Raw genomic sequence first — 15155 nt, 5'->3', positions numbered from 1 at the left:
CAGGAAGCTTATTTTGTTGCCCCCGGCACACCAGTCTCACCACTTCTCAGCCCAGCCAGATTTGATGTGAGGATTGGGAGCTACACCTCCATATGCGCTACTTTGAGATCCTTGGTGAGCTAAAAGTTGTGGGGTGGACTGGATAACCCGCAGGGGACCTTCTCATCCAGTGATTCTATGAACAACGGGGCCTAGGCAGCCCCAGCCAGCACAGCCAATGGTCACAGGTCATTTGTGAGTTGCAGACCAGCAACATCTGGAGGGTGCCAGGTTGGGAAGGCTGGCTGAGGCTGCACCTTTGCCTAAGCTCAGCCTGTATACCTGTAAGCAAACCCAAGTATAAACAGGAAAAACAACTGCCAAGAAATATCCAGGGCTCTGTTTCCAAATGGAAACAAAATCTGTGTGAGCGCTGCACCCCAGGAACATCTCACTGGTCACAGAATAGAGGAGACCTGCAACAACAGAACTGCATGAGAGAGCACAGTCTGCAATGGAAGGGGACGCCCTAGTCTCTGTCAGTGGAACTGTTTGTGGGACAGCTGAAATACAAGCAGCAGTTCATTTCTTAAAAATCCTTTCGACTGTTTTGAGAACATGACACACATTACATGAAACTTAGCATGCAGAATATCACACTGCTTGGGGAATTTGTGAAATGTAAATATTTGCAAGATTGAGGGCAGGATCTGGTCTGTGCCCTATACAGGGCAGCATAGATACAGACCCCGGGTACCAGCGCAACTCAGTGACACAGTGGCCTTGTACCATCTCTGTTGAGAGGCATCATGACTCTGAACACCAGCTGAAACAAATTACAGGGGGACAAATGTAAGGTTCTGCACTTAGGTAGGAAGAACCAGATGCACAAATATAAGGCGGGGGACACCTCGCTTACTAGCAGTACATGTGAAAAGGATCTAGGGGTCTTGGTGAACCAAAAGCTTAAAATGTGTCGACTGTGTGATACAGCAGCAAAAAATGTCAATGCTATTTTTTTATATAATATTTTTTATTAATTTTAACATATAAATTATAATACATACCACAAAACTTCACCATTTATACAATCTTTTTTTGGACTTCCATCAGCACCTCTGATGATCCACCATTTTAACCACTTCTTGTGCATTTCTTAAATTCATATTGCCCTTAATTATCATAACTAACAATCACATTTACTTTTCAAATAGTCTGTAAATTTACACCAGTCTTCTGTGAATTTCTGGTCCCGCAGATTTCGAATCCTTCCTGTTAGTTTATCTAGTTCTGCATAGTCCATTAATTTCATCCTCCAAAATGTCAATGCTATTCTAGGCTGCATCAAGTAGTAGTCCTGTTGTATTGTGCCTTGATCAGATCACACCTGGAGTACTGCATCCAATTCTGGGCACTACAATTTTAGACGGATCATGTTGACAAGCTGGAACATGTACAGAAGAGGGGAACCAAGATGTTCAAAGGTATGGAAAGCAAGCCTGATAAGGAAGAGTTGAAGGAGCTGGGTATGTTTATCCTGGACAGGAGGAGACTGAGAGGAGTCATGATAGCCACCTTCCAATATCTCAAAGGCTGTCCCATGGAACAGTGAATAAGCTTAATTTTTTCTTGCTCTGGAGGGTAGGATTGAAACCAATGGCTTCAAGTTACAAAAAAGGAGATTCTGACTAAACACCAGGAATAACTTTCTGACAGTAAGAGCTGTTAGACAGTGACCCAGTCTCCCAGGGGAGGTTGTAGACTCTCCTTTGGAGGTTTGTAAGCAGAGGTTGGATGGGCACCTGTCATGGATGCTTTAGCTGAGATTCCTGCATCGCAGGGGGTCGGTCTAGATGACCCCTGGGGTCCCTTCCAAGTCTAAAATTCTTTGATTCTGTGGTTCCTCTGGTTGGCCCCTGTGAGAACAGGATGCTGGACAAGATAGATCCATGCTCTTATGACAGTAACATGGGACAGGAGGGAAGGGTGCTTAGGGGGAAGGAATAATCGTTTTGGTTTTTTACTCCGGCCAGAGGAGGAGGTCAATGTTCACATGTGCTGAATGGCGAAGCCAATCTAGAAGCACCTTCACTGCTTTAAATCAGGAACCCCAACCCTCCAAGTTCCTCTCCCTGGTCCTTGGAACTATTCCCAGGCCAAACCCCACCCTGGCCATGCGTCACACCCTGCGAGTTTTTGCCCTGGCTGCAATGTCTCCTTGGGCGGCTCCTCATTGCCTGGATGGGTGAGAGAGAGATTTGTGTGAGTGTGTCCAGAAACAAGCCTCCTGTACAAAGGTCATTTACATCCATTGCTCCACCCTCTTTTGCCTCTGACCCTGCCGGCCACTGTCATGTGGCCCTTGGAAGGTTGCACAGAAGAGAATGCAGCCTCCAAAGCTGGACAAGTTTGCCCACCTCTGGATTATGACTAACACATTCTTTTTCTCCTCCAGGATAAAAGCTCTGGGAAAATCAACCTGATTCAGTAAATTTACAGCAAAGATCAGTATAAATTGAGGTGATTAGCTGCCGCTCTCTCTCCAGGATGCTGCTGAGAAACCTCTAGCCATACATCACCCTCATTTGATGTGAATTGGCCGTCCTAGCTCTTAACAGCATGCACAATGGAGCCAGTTCACACATTCAGCTGTTGCTTACCTCCCAAGGTAATCAAATGAGAAGGCAGAAACCCGAGGCAAGAGAGTGGACTATGTATTCAGTCCAACTGCAGGTAAGCAGATTGCTACTATATATATATATATATATATATACACACACACACACACACACACACACACACACACATATATAGAATCCCTGAAAGTAAATAGCAAACACAGTCCACCTATCTCCTTGCTCTGCTGGTTTTCTACTCGCAGGGAGGTTTCTGTGTTTGCTTGCTCAATAATATGTGGCAGTTGAATGGACAGTCCATTCTACCGCTTCATGTCTCTTGCAACTCATTCTGCTACATGTGGCGACCAGGCCCAAATATGGAGTGATCGAGTGATGTATAATCAAAGTGAGGCATCTAATCTGTGCAAGGAAAGAGTTCCAAATCGCCACTTTCTTCTGTTGTAACAGTTACTGGAATTAACGTTATATATTTGATTGTGGGCACCCAGGTACATAGGCACTTGCTGGCTCATCAGAATTTCTTGCTGGTGTGGAAGAATTGAAAACATTTTCTTTCCACCCCTGCAAACTGGCATATAGTCAAATTCCCAAATCAGATTTCCCTCTCTGTGTGTAGAATCCTGTACATGCAAAAGTCGCAAAGAACAAACACTGGCTTATCTATAATCATCACTTCTAACACACACACACAGAGGGGGGGGGGGGCTCTGATGATTCCAGCTTGGCTCTGAAGTATAAGGGCAAAAATCTCTTGGAAGGCAAATTCCTTTGCTAGTAAAACATAGTTGCTTTCAAAAGGTGCAAGCCCTCAAATTTCCCTTGTGGCATTTTTTTAATGCTTTTGTAGGAGAAGGTAGCAGTTTCATACACTCAAATCTTTTCTGGCACATAAACCACAAATGGCCTGAGGGCAACCGGTTATGAGCAAAGAAAAACTTTGAATCAAACTCCCAATCGCTTCTCCCCCCCCCCACTTTCTCTCCACTGTTTTACATTAATAATATTGATAAGCTACACAAATCACATTCTCAGAAGCGTCAACTACAAATGATTCAGGACAGAACTTCATATGAAGCAGGCATGCCCAGGTTTTCAGGGCTAACAAGGGGTTGGGGGGCAGCTGCAGGGAAGACTGGCAGCAGAGAGGGGTGATTTACTCTTCCCATACTTTCCTACAAGCTACCCCTCATCCTCCAAAAAATACACTGATAGGTTCACAAGACTAGAAATAGGACCCCAGAAACAAGGGGGTGGGAACCAGACAAGGAGGGCATTCAACAAGGGTACAGAGTGGATTAAGAGCCCACCCCACTCCACTGCCCCACTGACTGATGTCTCCTCCATGCTACATTTATGTCAGAATGAGGAAGTATGTTTACATAATATATGCAGTTCTGCACTGAAGTTCACATGCAATTGTGGCTGTCAAGTGATAAGCTACTTTGGTTGATCAATTATCTTAAAAAATTAAAACTGCACAATATCAGCATAAGCTGCTTATTCAGGTCCTGGGAGGAACTGCAAGATTAGTTAGCTGCTGAATTATCAAAAGTTAACCACTCATTACTAGTGAGCTAATTTAAGAAAGAAATAAGTTTTTCTTTACAGTGGTACCTATGGTTATGTACTTAATTAGTTCCGGAGGTCCGTTCTTAACCTGAAACTGTTCTTAACCTGAAACACCACTTTAACTAATGGGGCCTCCTGCTGCTGCTGTGCCACCGCCGCATGATTTCTGCTCTCATCCTGAAGCAAAGTTCTTAACCCAAGGTACTATTTCTGGGTTAGTGGAGTCTGTATCCTGAAGCGTATGTAACCCGAGGTACCACTGTATTGCAGTAACACACCAGAAGCAAAAGAGCCTTAACAAACATGATAAATTGTGCCCTATTCAGTAACGCATCAAAACCAAAAGAGCTTTAACAACAATTGTGCCCTGTGCCCTGAACCAAACTAGTCACCACCAATATCACCACCATCAAATAAATAAAGCCGGGCAAGTAATACACCAGAACCAAAACAGTCACAGCCGCTGCCACAGCGTGCCTTTAACTTGCAGCCATGCTGTTTAAACTTTGCCATCACCAATCAATCAGTCCAAGGATACAATCATCCATGGTTAGCTATCTTGTGGAGCTCCCATCGATTTCAGCATCAGAGACAACTCTGAGGCAAGGTAAGCTGCAGCAGCGATACACCCAGCATAGGTTGCTCCTTTCTGGACCCCCTTCCGCAACCCACAAACCAGCAATCTGTGCCATTTCCCTCAGCCTTGACATGGAAGATGCAGCCAGTAGATGGAGAAACCTTGGAGGTTGGCATGGCCTGTCAAAAGCCAGCTAAGTTATAACAAGAAAAGTGCTGGCATGATATTGGCAATTGGAGAGAAAAAGGCAGGAGATCAAGGAGCTGTGTTTATCCTAATTTCCATCACCATATGCTTCTCTGGAACAATTTCAAATGCCAAAAGGAATCTATGAGGGATGGAGTAGTGGGGAATAGGATACCTTTATAGACTACCAGCTGCTTACATTATTGTGTCAGCCATAAATCCACACTCCTCATGTCAACAGTGTCATGGAAACAGTGTGTGCATTTCAGAATCGGTGGTATGGCGAGAAGAGCATTGTGAAAGACTGGTCCAATCTTCAGCCTATGAGGAATGTCACCTATGAGGAAGGCTGGGCAGCAGCCATTCAAAGTGGAGGCTATGCCATGGCAACCCAGCTCTAGCTCCACCCACATATACTGTGATGTCATGTTAGTGTGTCACGGAGGTGGCACATGCTGAGGATGGGTGGAGCTTGCTGAGGCACAACCCTGCCCCATGAGATGTGGAGCAGTGGCTTCTCCATCCAAAGGCCCTGGGCAGGATCTAACCATGACAAGAGAATTTCCCCATCCTGATAGGTCCACTCAGTACTTCTGAATTTCTAGTATCAACACTCTTTCACACTTGAGGAAAGCACAGCTCAGTAGTAGAGCACACATACATATATATGCAAAAGGTTCAACCCCTGGCATCTCCAGGTAAAAAGCATTATGGAAAGGCCCCCTTCCGCTAGGCGCACAGGACAGCCACTGCCAGTCAATACATGCGGTGTAGTGGTTAGTGTGTTGGGCGAGAACCTGCGGTACCTGAGTTCAAATCCCCACTTGGCCATGAAGCGCACTGAGTAATCTTGGGCCACTCACTGTCTCTCAGCCTAACCTACCTCACAGGATTGTTGTGAGTATAGGAATGGGCAGCGGGAGAACTATGGACACCACCTTGAGTTCATTGGTAGGATATTAATGTAATAAAAAATAAAAATAATAGCATTGGGGTGGCAACTGTGAGAATAGTACTAGATGGGCCACTGTTATAAGGGACGTATCAGCAGGCTGGGTGGGCCTTTAGCTTTGCAGGAGTACATAAAATCTTTGAGGGGAATATAATAGGCAAACCCCAAAATGGACCAATGAGCACTGAGCATGCCCAGTGGCCATGCAATGCCGACTGGCTATTGGGAAGGGGAATTTGAAACAAGTGGGTGGGAAATGGAATGAAGTGCCTGGGATTCTGAACAGGAGCACTCAATGTTGCAACATTTTGTTGTCGATCCCTTCTCTTTTCCAATGCAGGGCTATGTTAAAGGAGAGCAAAAGGCACTGATTGAACTTTCCCTCCCACTGTGTAGCAGAACTTCGCTTTCCCCAAAGCAAGAAGCACTGGCTCAGATCATCCAACGGATTCTTTCTTTGTACCTCATCCAAACCTAAGACGAGTGAGATCACAAGTTCAACGCACCCAGAGTCAAGGAACTCACATGAAACCCCCCTTTGGTGTCTGGGTTGTTTCATCAGAATTGCTAGACATCGTACTTCAGCCAGCACAAAGTGGACTGTAGTCCATGAGAGCTTATGATCACAGGAGAAAGGGGGAGAAATAGAGGAATGGGGGCTGTGGGGCTGTGCTATCCACTGACCACTTCTTTAGTTTACAAGCATTTTAATTCTGCTCACACATTTCCAAGATGGTTGTTGTTTTTCCTTACATTTCTATGCAACCTCTCCTCCATCCTGGAAGGCAAAGAGTCATTCATGTGCTTCCTGTCCAGTCACCCATCTAGAAATGGATCAGACCTAAACCGCCTTAGCTTCAGTAAGGTGGTAGTCATTTATGGCTTCCGGCCAAAGCCTGGGGAATATGCATTGGTGGATGCTGATTGCTTGAAGTGAAAGCATTGATTTTCCAGATTCTGTACTTGCTCACAGCCTACCACCTCCCAGTCAGCCTGACTCTAGGCTTCTCTGATCTTTCTCTCCCCCAGCTTCCAAAGTGCTCTTTGCAGCCACCTCTTTCCCCACAACTGGTGCCCTGACCTGACCTGGATACATCCTGTCTCTGGAGCCTGGGTAAGGTTAGCCCTTTTGAAAGTAATCCATATGTACAAAATACGGATGGGGAACAGGGAGTGGGGTCCTGCCACTGGAACCACTACTGACACCTTGTGCATCACAGACCCTGCCCACCTCAAAGCATGAATGTTGAGCAGGATGTCTGCAGGAGCGCTGGCTTGCATTCAGCTCCATGTGATTGGGATCTTGCCATGTAGCTCTCCAGGTTACATGGAGCCCATGTGCATGTTCAGCTGGATGTGCATAGACTATGGGGAGGCAGCAGGCTCAGTGGCTAGGTGTGGGCCCAGTGGCACAGCTCTGCTGTTTTTCTGAAAGTGGCTATTTGAACCCATTCAAACTAACATCTCCCTTCCCATACAAGAATCAGCAGTGTTTAACAGCATCCTGTTACTGATGCCACTCCCTGGACAAATGAAGTGCTTCTGAAACATCAGAGCATCTCAATCAGCAGCAGAATATGGGGAGAGATAGCAGTCAGGCCTTTGAAAGCAGACAGACATTTTTCAGATCATCTCGTAGATAAGAGAGTCTGCTGATTAAGATTCTATCAAGTGTGTCTTCTCCCAGCATGGATCTTATTGGATATGTGGAAGCTCCTTTGTTTGTTTTCAGCCCCATTTCTGAGACCATGTGAAGGCTGCATACTCTGAAAGAAGACAGGGGTGTCAGACCTTGCCATACCCTACCCAGTTATGCAGAGGTAGAAGGGAGGTAGGCTAAAGCCGGATCTGTGCTGGTTGACGCATGGTACCATTAAGGTCTCTAGGGTGCCATTGCATTCCTGATGCAACCATTCAGAGCGCTATGAGACTGAGATGCTTCCCTGCCCAGAATGCCTCCCCCCTCCTGCACTGGAGATGGCGGTGATGAAGGACCTGGCCAGGTTGGGAGGGACAGAGGCTGCAATTATGTCTTGAGGAGGAGCACTGAGTCTTTAAATGTGTCACTGATTGGGACCCAATTAATTTGGATGACCAGCGCTTGTCCTATAAACACTTATTTTGTTTTTTAATTAAGCGCTTCCAAGTTCAACAGGAGAAGAGGGGGAACTTCCACCTGTCCATCAGTAGAGCTTTTTGCCCTGGTCAAGCAAGGGACCCCAACAGGCATATCCAAGTGTCAACGAGGAACACAAGACTCTTTTAGTCTCCCACTGAACTGTGGCTGCAGCTCACCTCCAGTGAAGCATGACCAGAGCTGGATCCAGGCCATGGATTTTATTTTGCTGTAGAATTAGGCGGGATCCCTGGGTCTGTCATATCCCTTCCCAGAGAACCCACTGTTGTGAGAAAGTCTAGCTAGATGGAGCACATGTCTGATTTAGCCCGACAATGTCTACTGTGTTTCCCATGCAAAATTCATAGCCAGGAATGGGCCAATTATGTTCCCACTGAGTCCCATTGGGCTGCATTGCCTTTTGGTTGGTTTCCTTCAGCATGGAAAATTGAGAGGGATGTGTGTGAGAGAGAGCTATTCCACCTTTTTGACATTCACCCACTGATTTATTCACCCCATATGCTGGTGCTTCTCCACCGAAGTGCTTAGCATTTCCATGGGTAATTCATAATTATTAATTATGAAAATCAAGAGCAGAGTCATCCGTTGCATACAGCCAGGCAAAGATAAACGACCTGATCTCTTCTTATAAGGCCAGGGCGAGATGTTGTTTTTGCAGAGACTGGCTTTAACTTCATGTTTCGCTTTGGAGGGAAAAGGGGATTTATTGGACACACTGCTGGATAATACAGTCTGAATGCAGCTGCACAATGAATCTTAAATTAAATGGGGAGTGGAAAGCGAGGTGGGCCTGAGAACAAGGCGACACAACATGTATTATGGCAGAGCAGAGTGCCCTATAGCAAAATTGCTCTTCTGAAAATCACAATTTATTATTTAGTGGCTACACTTGTATCCAGCTCTTCTTCCAGAAGAACACACAACAGCTTACATATGGTAATAGCCTGGGCTGCCATCTATTCCCAAATGCAAACGGTTACTATTCCAAAACAAAGCAGCAGCCCCAAAAGGAAAGAATGTTGAAACCGATTCAAACCACACTCATAACAGAATTAAATCAGGACAGGACAAAGCAAATCTCCACTCAAATAGCCAGTGTCAATCCTGAAATCAAGTGGCTAATAACTATTCATTTACAGGCCCTTGGACGTGGTTCCACAAGATTTTTAATGATTATTACTAGGGGCTGCTGCCCCTGGTCACCCCACTCACTAACTCCACCTACCCACAGAACCCTTTGTCAACTGCCCTGAAACCACAGCTGACCCCCCCCACTCTCTTAGCCCCTTTCAGATCACCCCTCCCTCTCCCCCTGCAGCCCACCTCTCCCCCCACTCTTTCTTAAAGGAGGGGAGGTGCTTCACAGAGTAACACCGCCCCACCTCCCTTACACTTCTCTGTTGAGCCCTTGTCCTATCACACCCCAAAGTCCCAACCCAAAGAGATCATGTCAGCAGCACAGCCCCCATCCCTCGTATCCACGCAGCCCCCAGCACCAGGGCAAGAGGTGCTGGTTTGGGTCGTGTCCTGAACTCCTGGGGACTGGCAATTTGGCAACAAGGTGGGGGTGACAGGTACACAAGGATGGGGGGGGGGGGGTTAAGGAATGTGAGGGAACGGGGGTTGGCATGGGGCCGGCAAGTGGGTTTGGTGGGGTATAGGCAGTTTGGCAGGCAATGCAGCAGCCCCTAGTTGTTTTGTGGGGAGGAGGTGTCTCACATCTTAAAGGTTTTGAGTTCTGCTGGATTTTGCCCATCAATCTGAGATGTTACAAGATTCAATAGCTTATAAAGAGCCCAAATAGATTTGGCACTTGCATTTGTAGGAAATCTATAAAACTTTATATTCTGCCACAATTCCATTTCAATGCTACTTCAGATCTCAGCTCAGCCACCACTGCACTGGGTGTTCAGCACTTCCACCTGGGTTGTGCTCTGCAATAGTGACAGAATCAAAATGGGGGGGGGGGGAGAAGCCAGAGGCAGAGAAAATGTGAACTGAAAAAGACAAGGCAGAGACCGAGCAACAGAAAGGAAGAAAAATGAAGTAAATTGTTCTCCTTCAGCCTTGACTTCCCATCTATAAAATGGGAATAATAGATTGCTTTCCTTATATGGCAAATATGAGTTTGAATTACATAAGAAATTTAAATGTGTTTTCAAACTGCTGCAGAGGTAGCCAATAGTCAAGTCCACTTAAATTTTGCTTTTGACATCTATGATTTAATTTAGAAGTATCTGCATAACAAACCAATGTATTAGTTGGGCAGCTGTACTTGTTCAGGGCACACAACTCCCTAATTCAGGATGGAAATCTTATTTTAAAGAACACTGGGTTCACCTGTACTTTAAATGTATTCTCAGCCCTGCAGAAACAGACATGATTACTCTATAAGCCCAATTAAGGATGTTATTAAACCTGTTACCACTGCACATTAAAGTCATATTAAGAATGCAGAGATATTAAGGTTGGGTGCCTTGTATGAATGAAGTCATTTCATCTACACTGCTGAAAATCATTAGGTGAGGGAATTCCCTCCAGTTCATGCTAGATCACTTTACATTCTGAATGGGTACAGAGTGTGCCAAGTCATTTCAACTGCACATTAACAGAGGGCTTGGGTGCCAGTGAGCATTATAGAATTAAGTCTTTTAATCCTGCAGCAGGAACAAGGAGAGTGGTGGTGGTGAGAATCTAATTAGGAATAAGATACCGTTAAAAAAAATGTGGCCAGGCCTGGGTTGTTGATTACTTGATTTTTTGAATTTTGCACATCAAAATCAGATCGCTGACTGAGTGATGTATTTGCATCGTTAACACTGGAAGCTTATAAACCTATACCTGTTGGGGTAAACCCAGGAACAGATTTATCAGGAGATTCTGGGCAAGTTGAATAATTACAGAACCACATTTCAGGACCTTTTCACTCCACAGCTGTTAACAGCTGTCAACCCCTAAAAGCAGAATGGGGAAACCTATGCACCAAGCGATTTGAACATGCCTATTTAACTCAGCTTTGCAAACCACAAGACACAGTTTGATATTTAAGCATTTGCCTGGTAGCCACCATGTGCAATAAGGATTTACATGCAGGTGAGTGAGTGGGCTAGAGTACTCTATCCCTCCTCCCTGCCCAGTATAGAAACCTAGTTGGCTACTAGAGGATGGAATACCCATCCTCAGCACCAGTGTTGAAAACTGAGATATGAAAGCTAGGCGCTAAATGGCACCTCAGTTATGGATGCAACAACAGAATGTCTTGGTGCACATTTTTATAACAAGAATACAAAGCTGAAAATGAATGAACTGCAGCTAAAATATTATGTTCATTCCAGGACTTTTACCCATAAAATATTATGTTCATTCCAGAAATTGTGGGAAAAGGAATCAAATTTACAGCTTGTAATGCATTAAGAGAAAAATTGATGAAAATGATGTACAGATGGTATTTAACACCAGTGAAACTAGCAAAAATGTATCATACTCATGATAATAAATGCTGGAAATGTAGAGAAAAAGAAGGAAATTGTGGGAAAAGGAATCAAATTTACAGCTTGTAATGTATTAAGAGAAAAATTTATGAAAATGATGTACAGATGGTATTTAACACCAGTGAAACTAGCAAAAATGTATCATACTCATGATAATAAATGCTGGAAATGTAGAGAAAAAGAAGGAACCTTTTACCACATGTGGTGGATGTGCCCCAAAGTAAAAGACTTCTGAGAAAGGATTTATAATGAATTGAAAAAAAGTGTTGAAAAACACATTTAGTAAAAAACCAGAAGCCTTTTTACTTGGCATAATGGGGGATGAAATTCCCAAAAAGGATGTTACTTTTTTTCTGTATGCCACAACAGCTGTGAGAATATTGTTAGCGAAGAATTGGAAGAAACAAGATTTACCAACTATCAAAGAATGGCAGATGAAGATGATGGACTAGATGGAACTTGGCGAACTGACCGTGAGACTCCGAGACCAGAGAGAAGAGACAGTGGAAGAAGACTGGAAGAAGTTTAAGGAATATTTGAAAAAATATGTTAATATTTAAATCTTAGAATAGCTTTGGAAGTGGATATAGGCTGTAGGGTTAGAAGTAGAAGATAGGGTATTTTAAAATAGTATTATTTGTAAGTGATAAAATGTGAAGTTATTTTAAGTATGATTTTTAAAAAAGATGGTTAGAAACTATGATATATGTAAACTGCTAAAGATGAAGTAAAATGAAAATCAGATAGGTGGGACTTGGGGAAGCCCACTTAACAATGTTTAGAAAAATAAGGATATGACAAGAATTTGTTCGTATTGTTTGTCTTTTCTGTCTGTGTTTTTTTGTGTTATAAAATGAATTTTAAAAATTTGAAAAAAAATATGTTCATTTTCCACATGAACAAAGCTCCCATCAGCCCCAGTCAAGGGATATTGGGAGTTATCATAGAATTGTAGAATTGGAAGGGACCCAAGGGTTATCTAATCTGACCCTCTGCAAAGCAGGAATCTCAGCTAAAGCATCCATGACGGATGGCCACCCAACCTATGCTTAAAAACCTCCAAGGAATGAGAGTCTAAAATCTACCAAGGGAGACTGTTCCACTGCCAAACAGCTCTTACTTCCTGATGTTTAGTAGGAGTCTTCTTTCTTGTAACTTGAAGCCATTGTTTTGAGTCCTACCCTCCAGAGCATGAGAAAACAAGCTTATTCCTCCTTCCATGTGACAGCCCTTGAGATATTTGAAGATGGCTATCATATCTCCTGTCAGTGTCTTCCTGTCCAGGGTAAACATACCGAGCTCCTTCAACTGTTCCTCATAAGGCTTTTCTAAGCTAAACATACCCAGCTCTGTCAAGCGCTCCGCATAAGTCTTGGTTCCCAGACCCTTGGTCATTTTGGTTACCCTCCTTTCCACATGTTCCAGCTTGTCAACATCCTTATTCAATTGTGGTGCCCAGAATTGGACACAAGGGGCAACAATCCCATGGTCAAAGAAATGCTTTGCTCGCATAACATCCCAGGTCCAATCACCAGCATATCCATCCAGAAAGTTCGGGTAAGAGGTGGTGGGAAAGACCTACCAAAGACACTGGGGACCTATTAGGCTAAATGGGATAAAAAGTCTGACCTGGTAGGTCTCTATGAAAGCATGTGAAATAGATCTTATGAAACTACAGAAGGCAGATTGGGAGTCACATAGGAGTGCCAGCAGTCAGATGGTGTGGCTCTGATGTCCTTCATTGCTCCTTGCCCCTTTCCCCATGAAGAGGAAAGGAAGATCATCTGAGCCTGCAATCCCATGCTCACTTTCTTGGGAATACAGAAGGAGTCACTTTTTCAAAGTACACATCCACAGAATTTCACTGTTAATTTGCACAAGTTACGCAGGCTATATAATACTGCCTCTCTCAGTGCAGAATTTATTTTTAGTGAAGGATATACTGCTCTAGGGACATCCTCCCCCCAAAAGTAGGCACACATTGTATTATGCCTATTTCATTGCTTGTACCAATTTCAAATGGGTTAGTTTTCTTTCTGCCAATCAACACTCCAGAAGAGCTCATGGCCCACCTCCCACTCTGAGAACCAGTCACTAAGAGAAGCCAATACCATGCAATATTATTTTTTTTGAAAATCATTTTTATTTCATTTCAAAAGGAGTATAAAAACACACAGGTATAAATGCAAACACTAGGGATAAATAACCCATAAACAAATTCTCACATGTAAGGCAAATTGGTAGGTGACACTTGAGACATCCATGTACACAAACTGTCTAGTATAATAAATGGGAAGGGTGCTGATACCGACAAAACACCAGGAAATCTCCCACTATTAAAAATCAATGCTTATGGAGATGGTAAGACCAAAATGGTAGCTCAAAGTCTGGAGGAAAAAGAATATATGGCTCTAATGGTGGATATTTCCAGTTTAACAGCTGCTGAAAGGAATATAATAAGTGTCTTGTGGGGCACTTGTTGGAGGTCCACGGTAAAAACAAACAAACAAACAAACAAACAAACAGATCTGAGCTAGCTGGGGGTCCAGAGGTATAATCTGGGACACCATGGGGGGAAAGTCTCCTGGAACATTCCCCCTCCCCCAAGGCCTTTACCACCATTTTAAAGTTCTAAGAAGGTTCCTCAGTAAGACTTGGTCAGAATTCAATGCCCTTTCCCAGCTGAATTGTCACACTGGATGCTCTTGATGGGCCATTCTGATCTTAATATTGCTCACGCCAATGAATTCCCTTGGCAAGCAATTTCCTGCCAACACACAGACAAAGCAGCCTTGCCAAGTTCCTTTCTCCTTTTCTTTCCTTTCTCCTCTTGATGTAGTTATGATGACCCCTGTCAAATGAGAATTGGATGGGAACTTGTTTTTTATTGGTATCGATGTGTATCTGCTTGCCTGCCTGCCCGCGCATAGATGTATCTGAGCCAACATGCATAAATCTATGCACCAGACATCCTTAACTCTAAAGATAGCTTATCTACCTGGAAAAACAATATCTCATAATAATGATCACTTAAGAAATACAGATCTGATGCACTGAGCAGTATCATTCATTTATTGCTATGACAGATAAAATTAATATCATGCAGAGTCATCAAATACATATGTCAGAAATGACAGCTTACTGTCTGTCACTCCTAGGTTTTTAAAGAACACTGCACTGTCCTTTCTATTATCTACTGATGTATTACACCAATTCCACTTTGATTGATGAGCCGGAGGATCCCACAGTGGAGATTAAGCAGGCTTGCCAAACAATGCCATTGCGGTTCGCTGTCCAGCAGAATCGGCTCCCTTGGCTCAGCGTTGTTCTCAGTGCAACAGGTAGCAGATGACGATGAGGGGAAAGAGCATCAATGTATGTGTGCGTGTTGCATAAAGCAGTCAGCACTGAGTGTAACGGAAATCAGCACCACTTGTTTCTATTACCTGCATATGCTATGCAACTCTCACATATTTGAATGTGCTTTCGTGTTTAGTCACTGGGAAAAGCAAGGATTTAAGCATGGGGCAGCAGTACTGCCTTCTGACCATTGGAAATCTCACCCAGCCTCCTCTCTAGCTTGAGCAATCCCATCAAAAATTGTTTACATGTATTTCCAACATTT

At 43.9% G+C, this 15155-nt stretch overlaps 1 protein-coding gene and 1 long non-coding RNA gene across 7 annotated transcripts in view; one reads left to right on the top strand and one right to left on the bottom strand.

The window, feature by feature from the left end:
- OLFM2 (olfactomedin 2) overlaps nucleotides 1-15155 on the bottom strand; it is a 178192-nt gene that overhangs the window by 71932 nt on the left and 91105 nt on the right. Inside the window, exon 1 of one of the 5 annotated variants that reach the window (XM_083428280.1) lies at nucleotides 5150-5333. The exons of 3 other annotated variants lie outside the window; for them this stretch is intronic. The gene's annotated coding sequence lies outside the window, so the exon portion shown is untranslated. Of the gene's footprint in view, nucleotides 1-5149; nucleotides 5334-15155 lie in introns of those variants that run through there. One more of the 5 variants, XM_083428279.1, reaches the window with a different exon arrangement.
- Nucleotides 5422-12382, top strand: LOC310671935. 2 transcript variants are annotated; one of them, XR_014508291.1, is made up of 4 exons: nucleotides 5422-5648; nucleotides 6243-6385; nucleotides 6932-7016; nucleotides 11900-12382. It is a non-coding gene; the product is annotated as an uncharacterized lncRNA (long non-coding RNA). The 2 variants fall into 2 exon arrangements; XR_014508292.1 differs by lacking the exons at nucleotides 6932-7016; nucleotides 11900-12382 and having other exon boundaries at nucleotides 5424-5648; nucleotides 6243-6407.

This window comes from Podarcis tiliguerta (genome assembly GCF_965153285.1).
Source record: "Podarcis tiliguerta genome assembly, chromosome: 2".
In the NCBI taxonomy this organism is placed as follows: Eukaryota; Metazoa; Chordata; class Lepidosauria; order Squamata; family Lacertidae; genus Podarcis; species Podarcis tiliguerta.
Note: the sequence above shows the minus strand (reverse complement) of the source record. Positions and strands in the feature narration are given on the sequence as shown.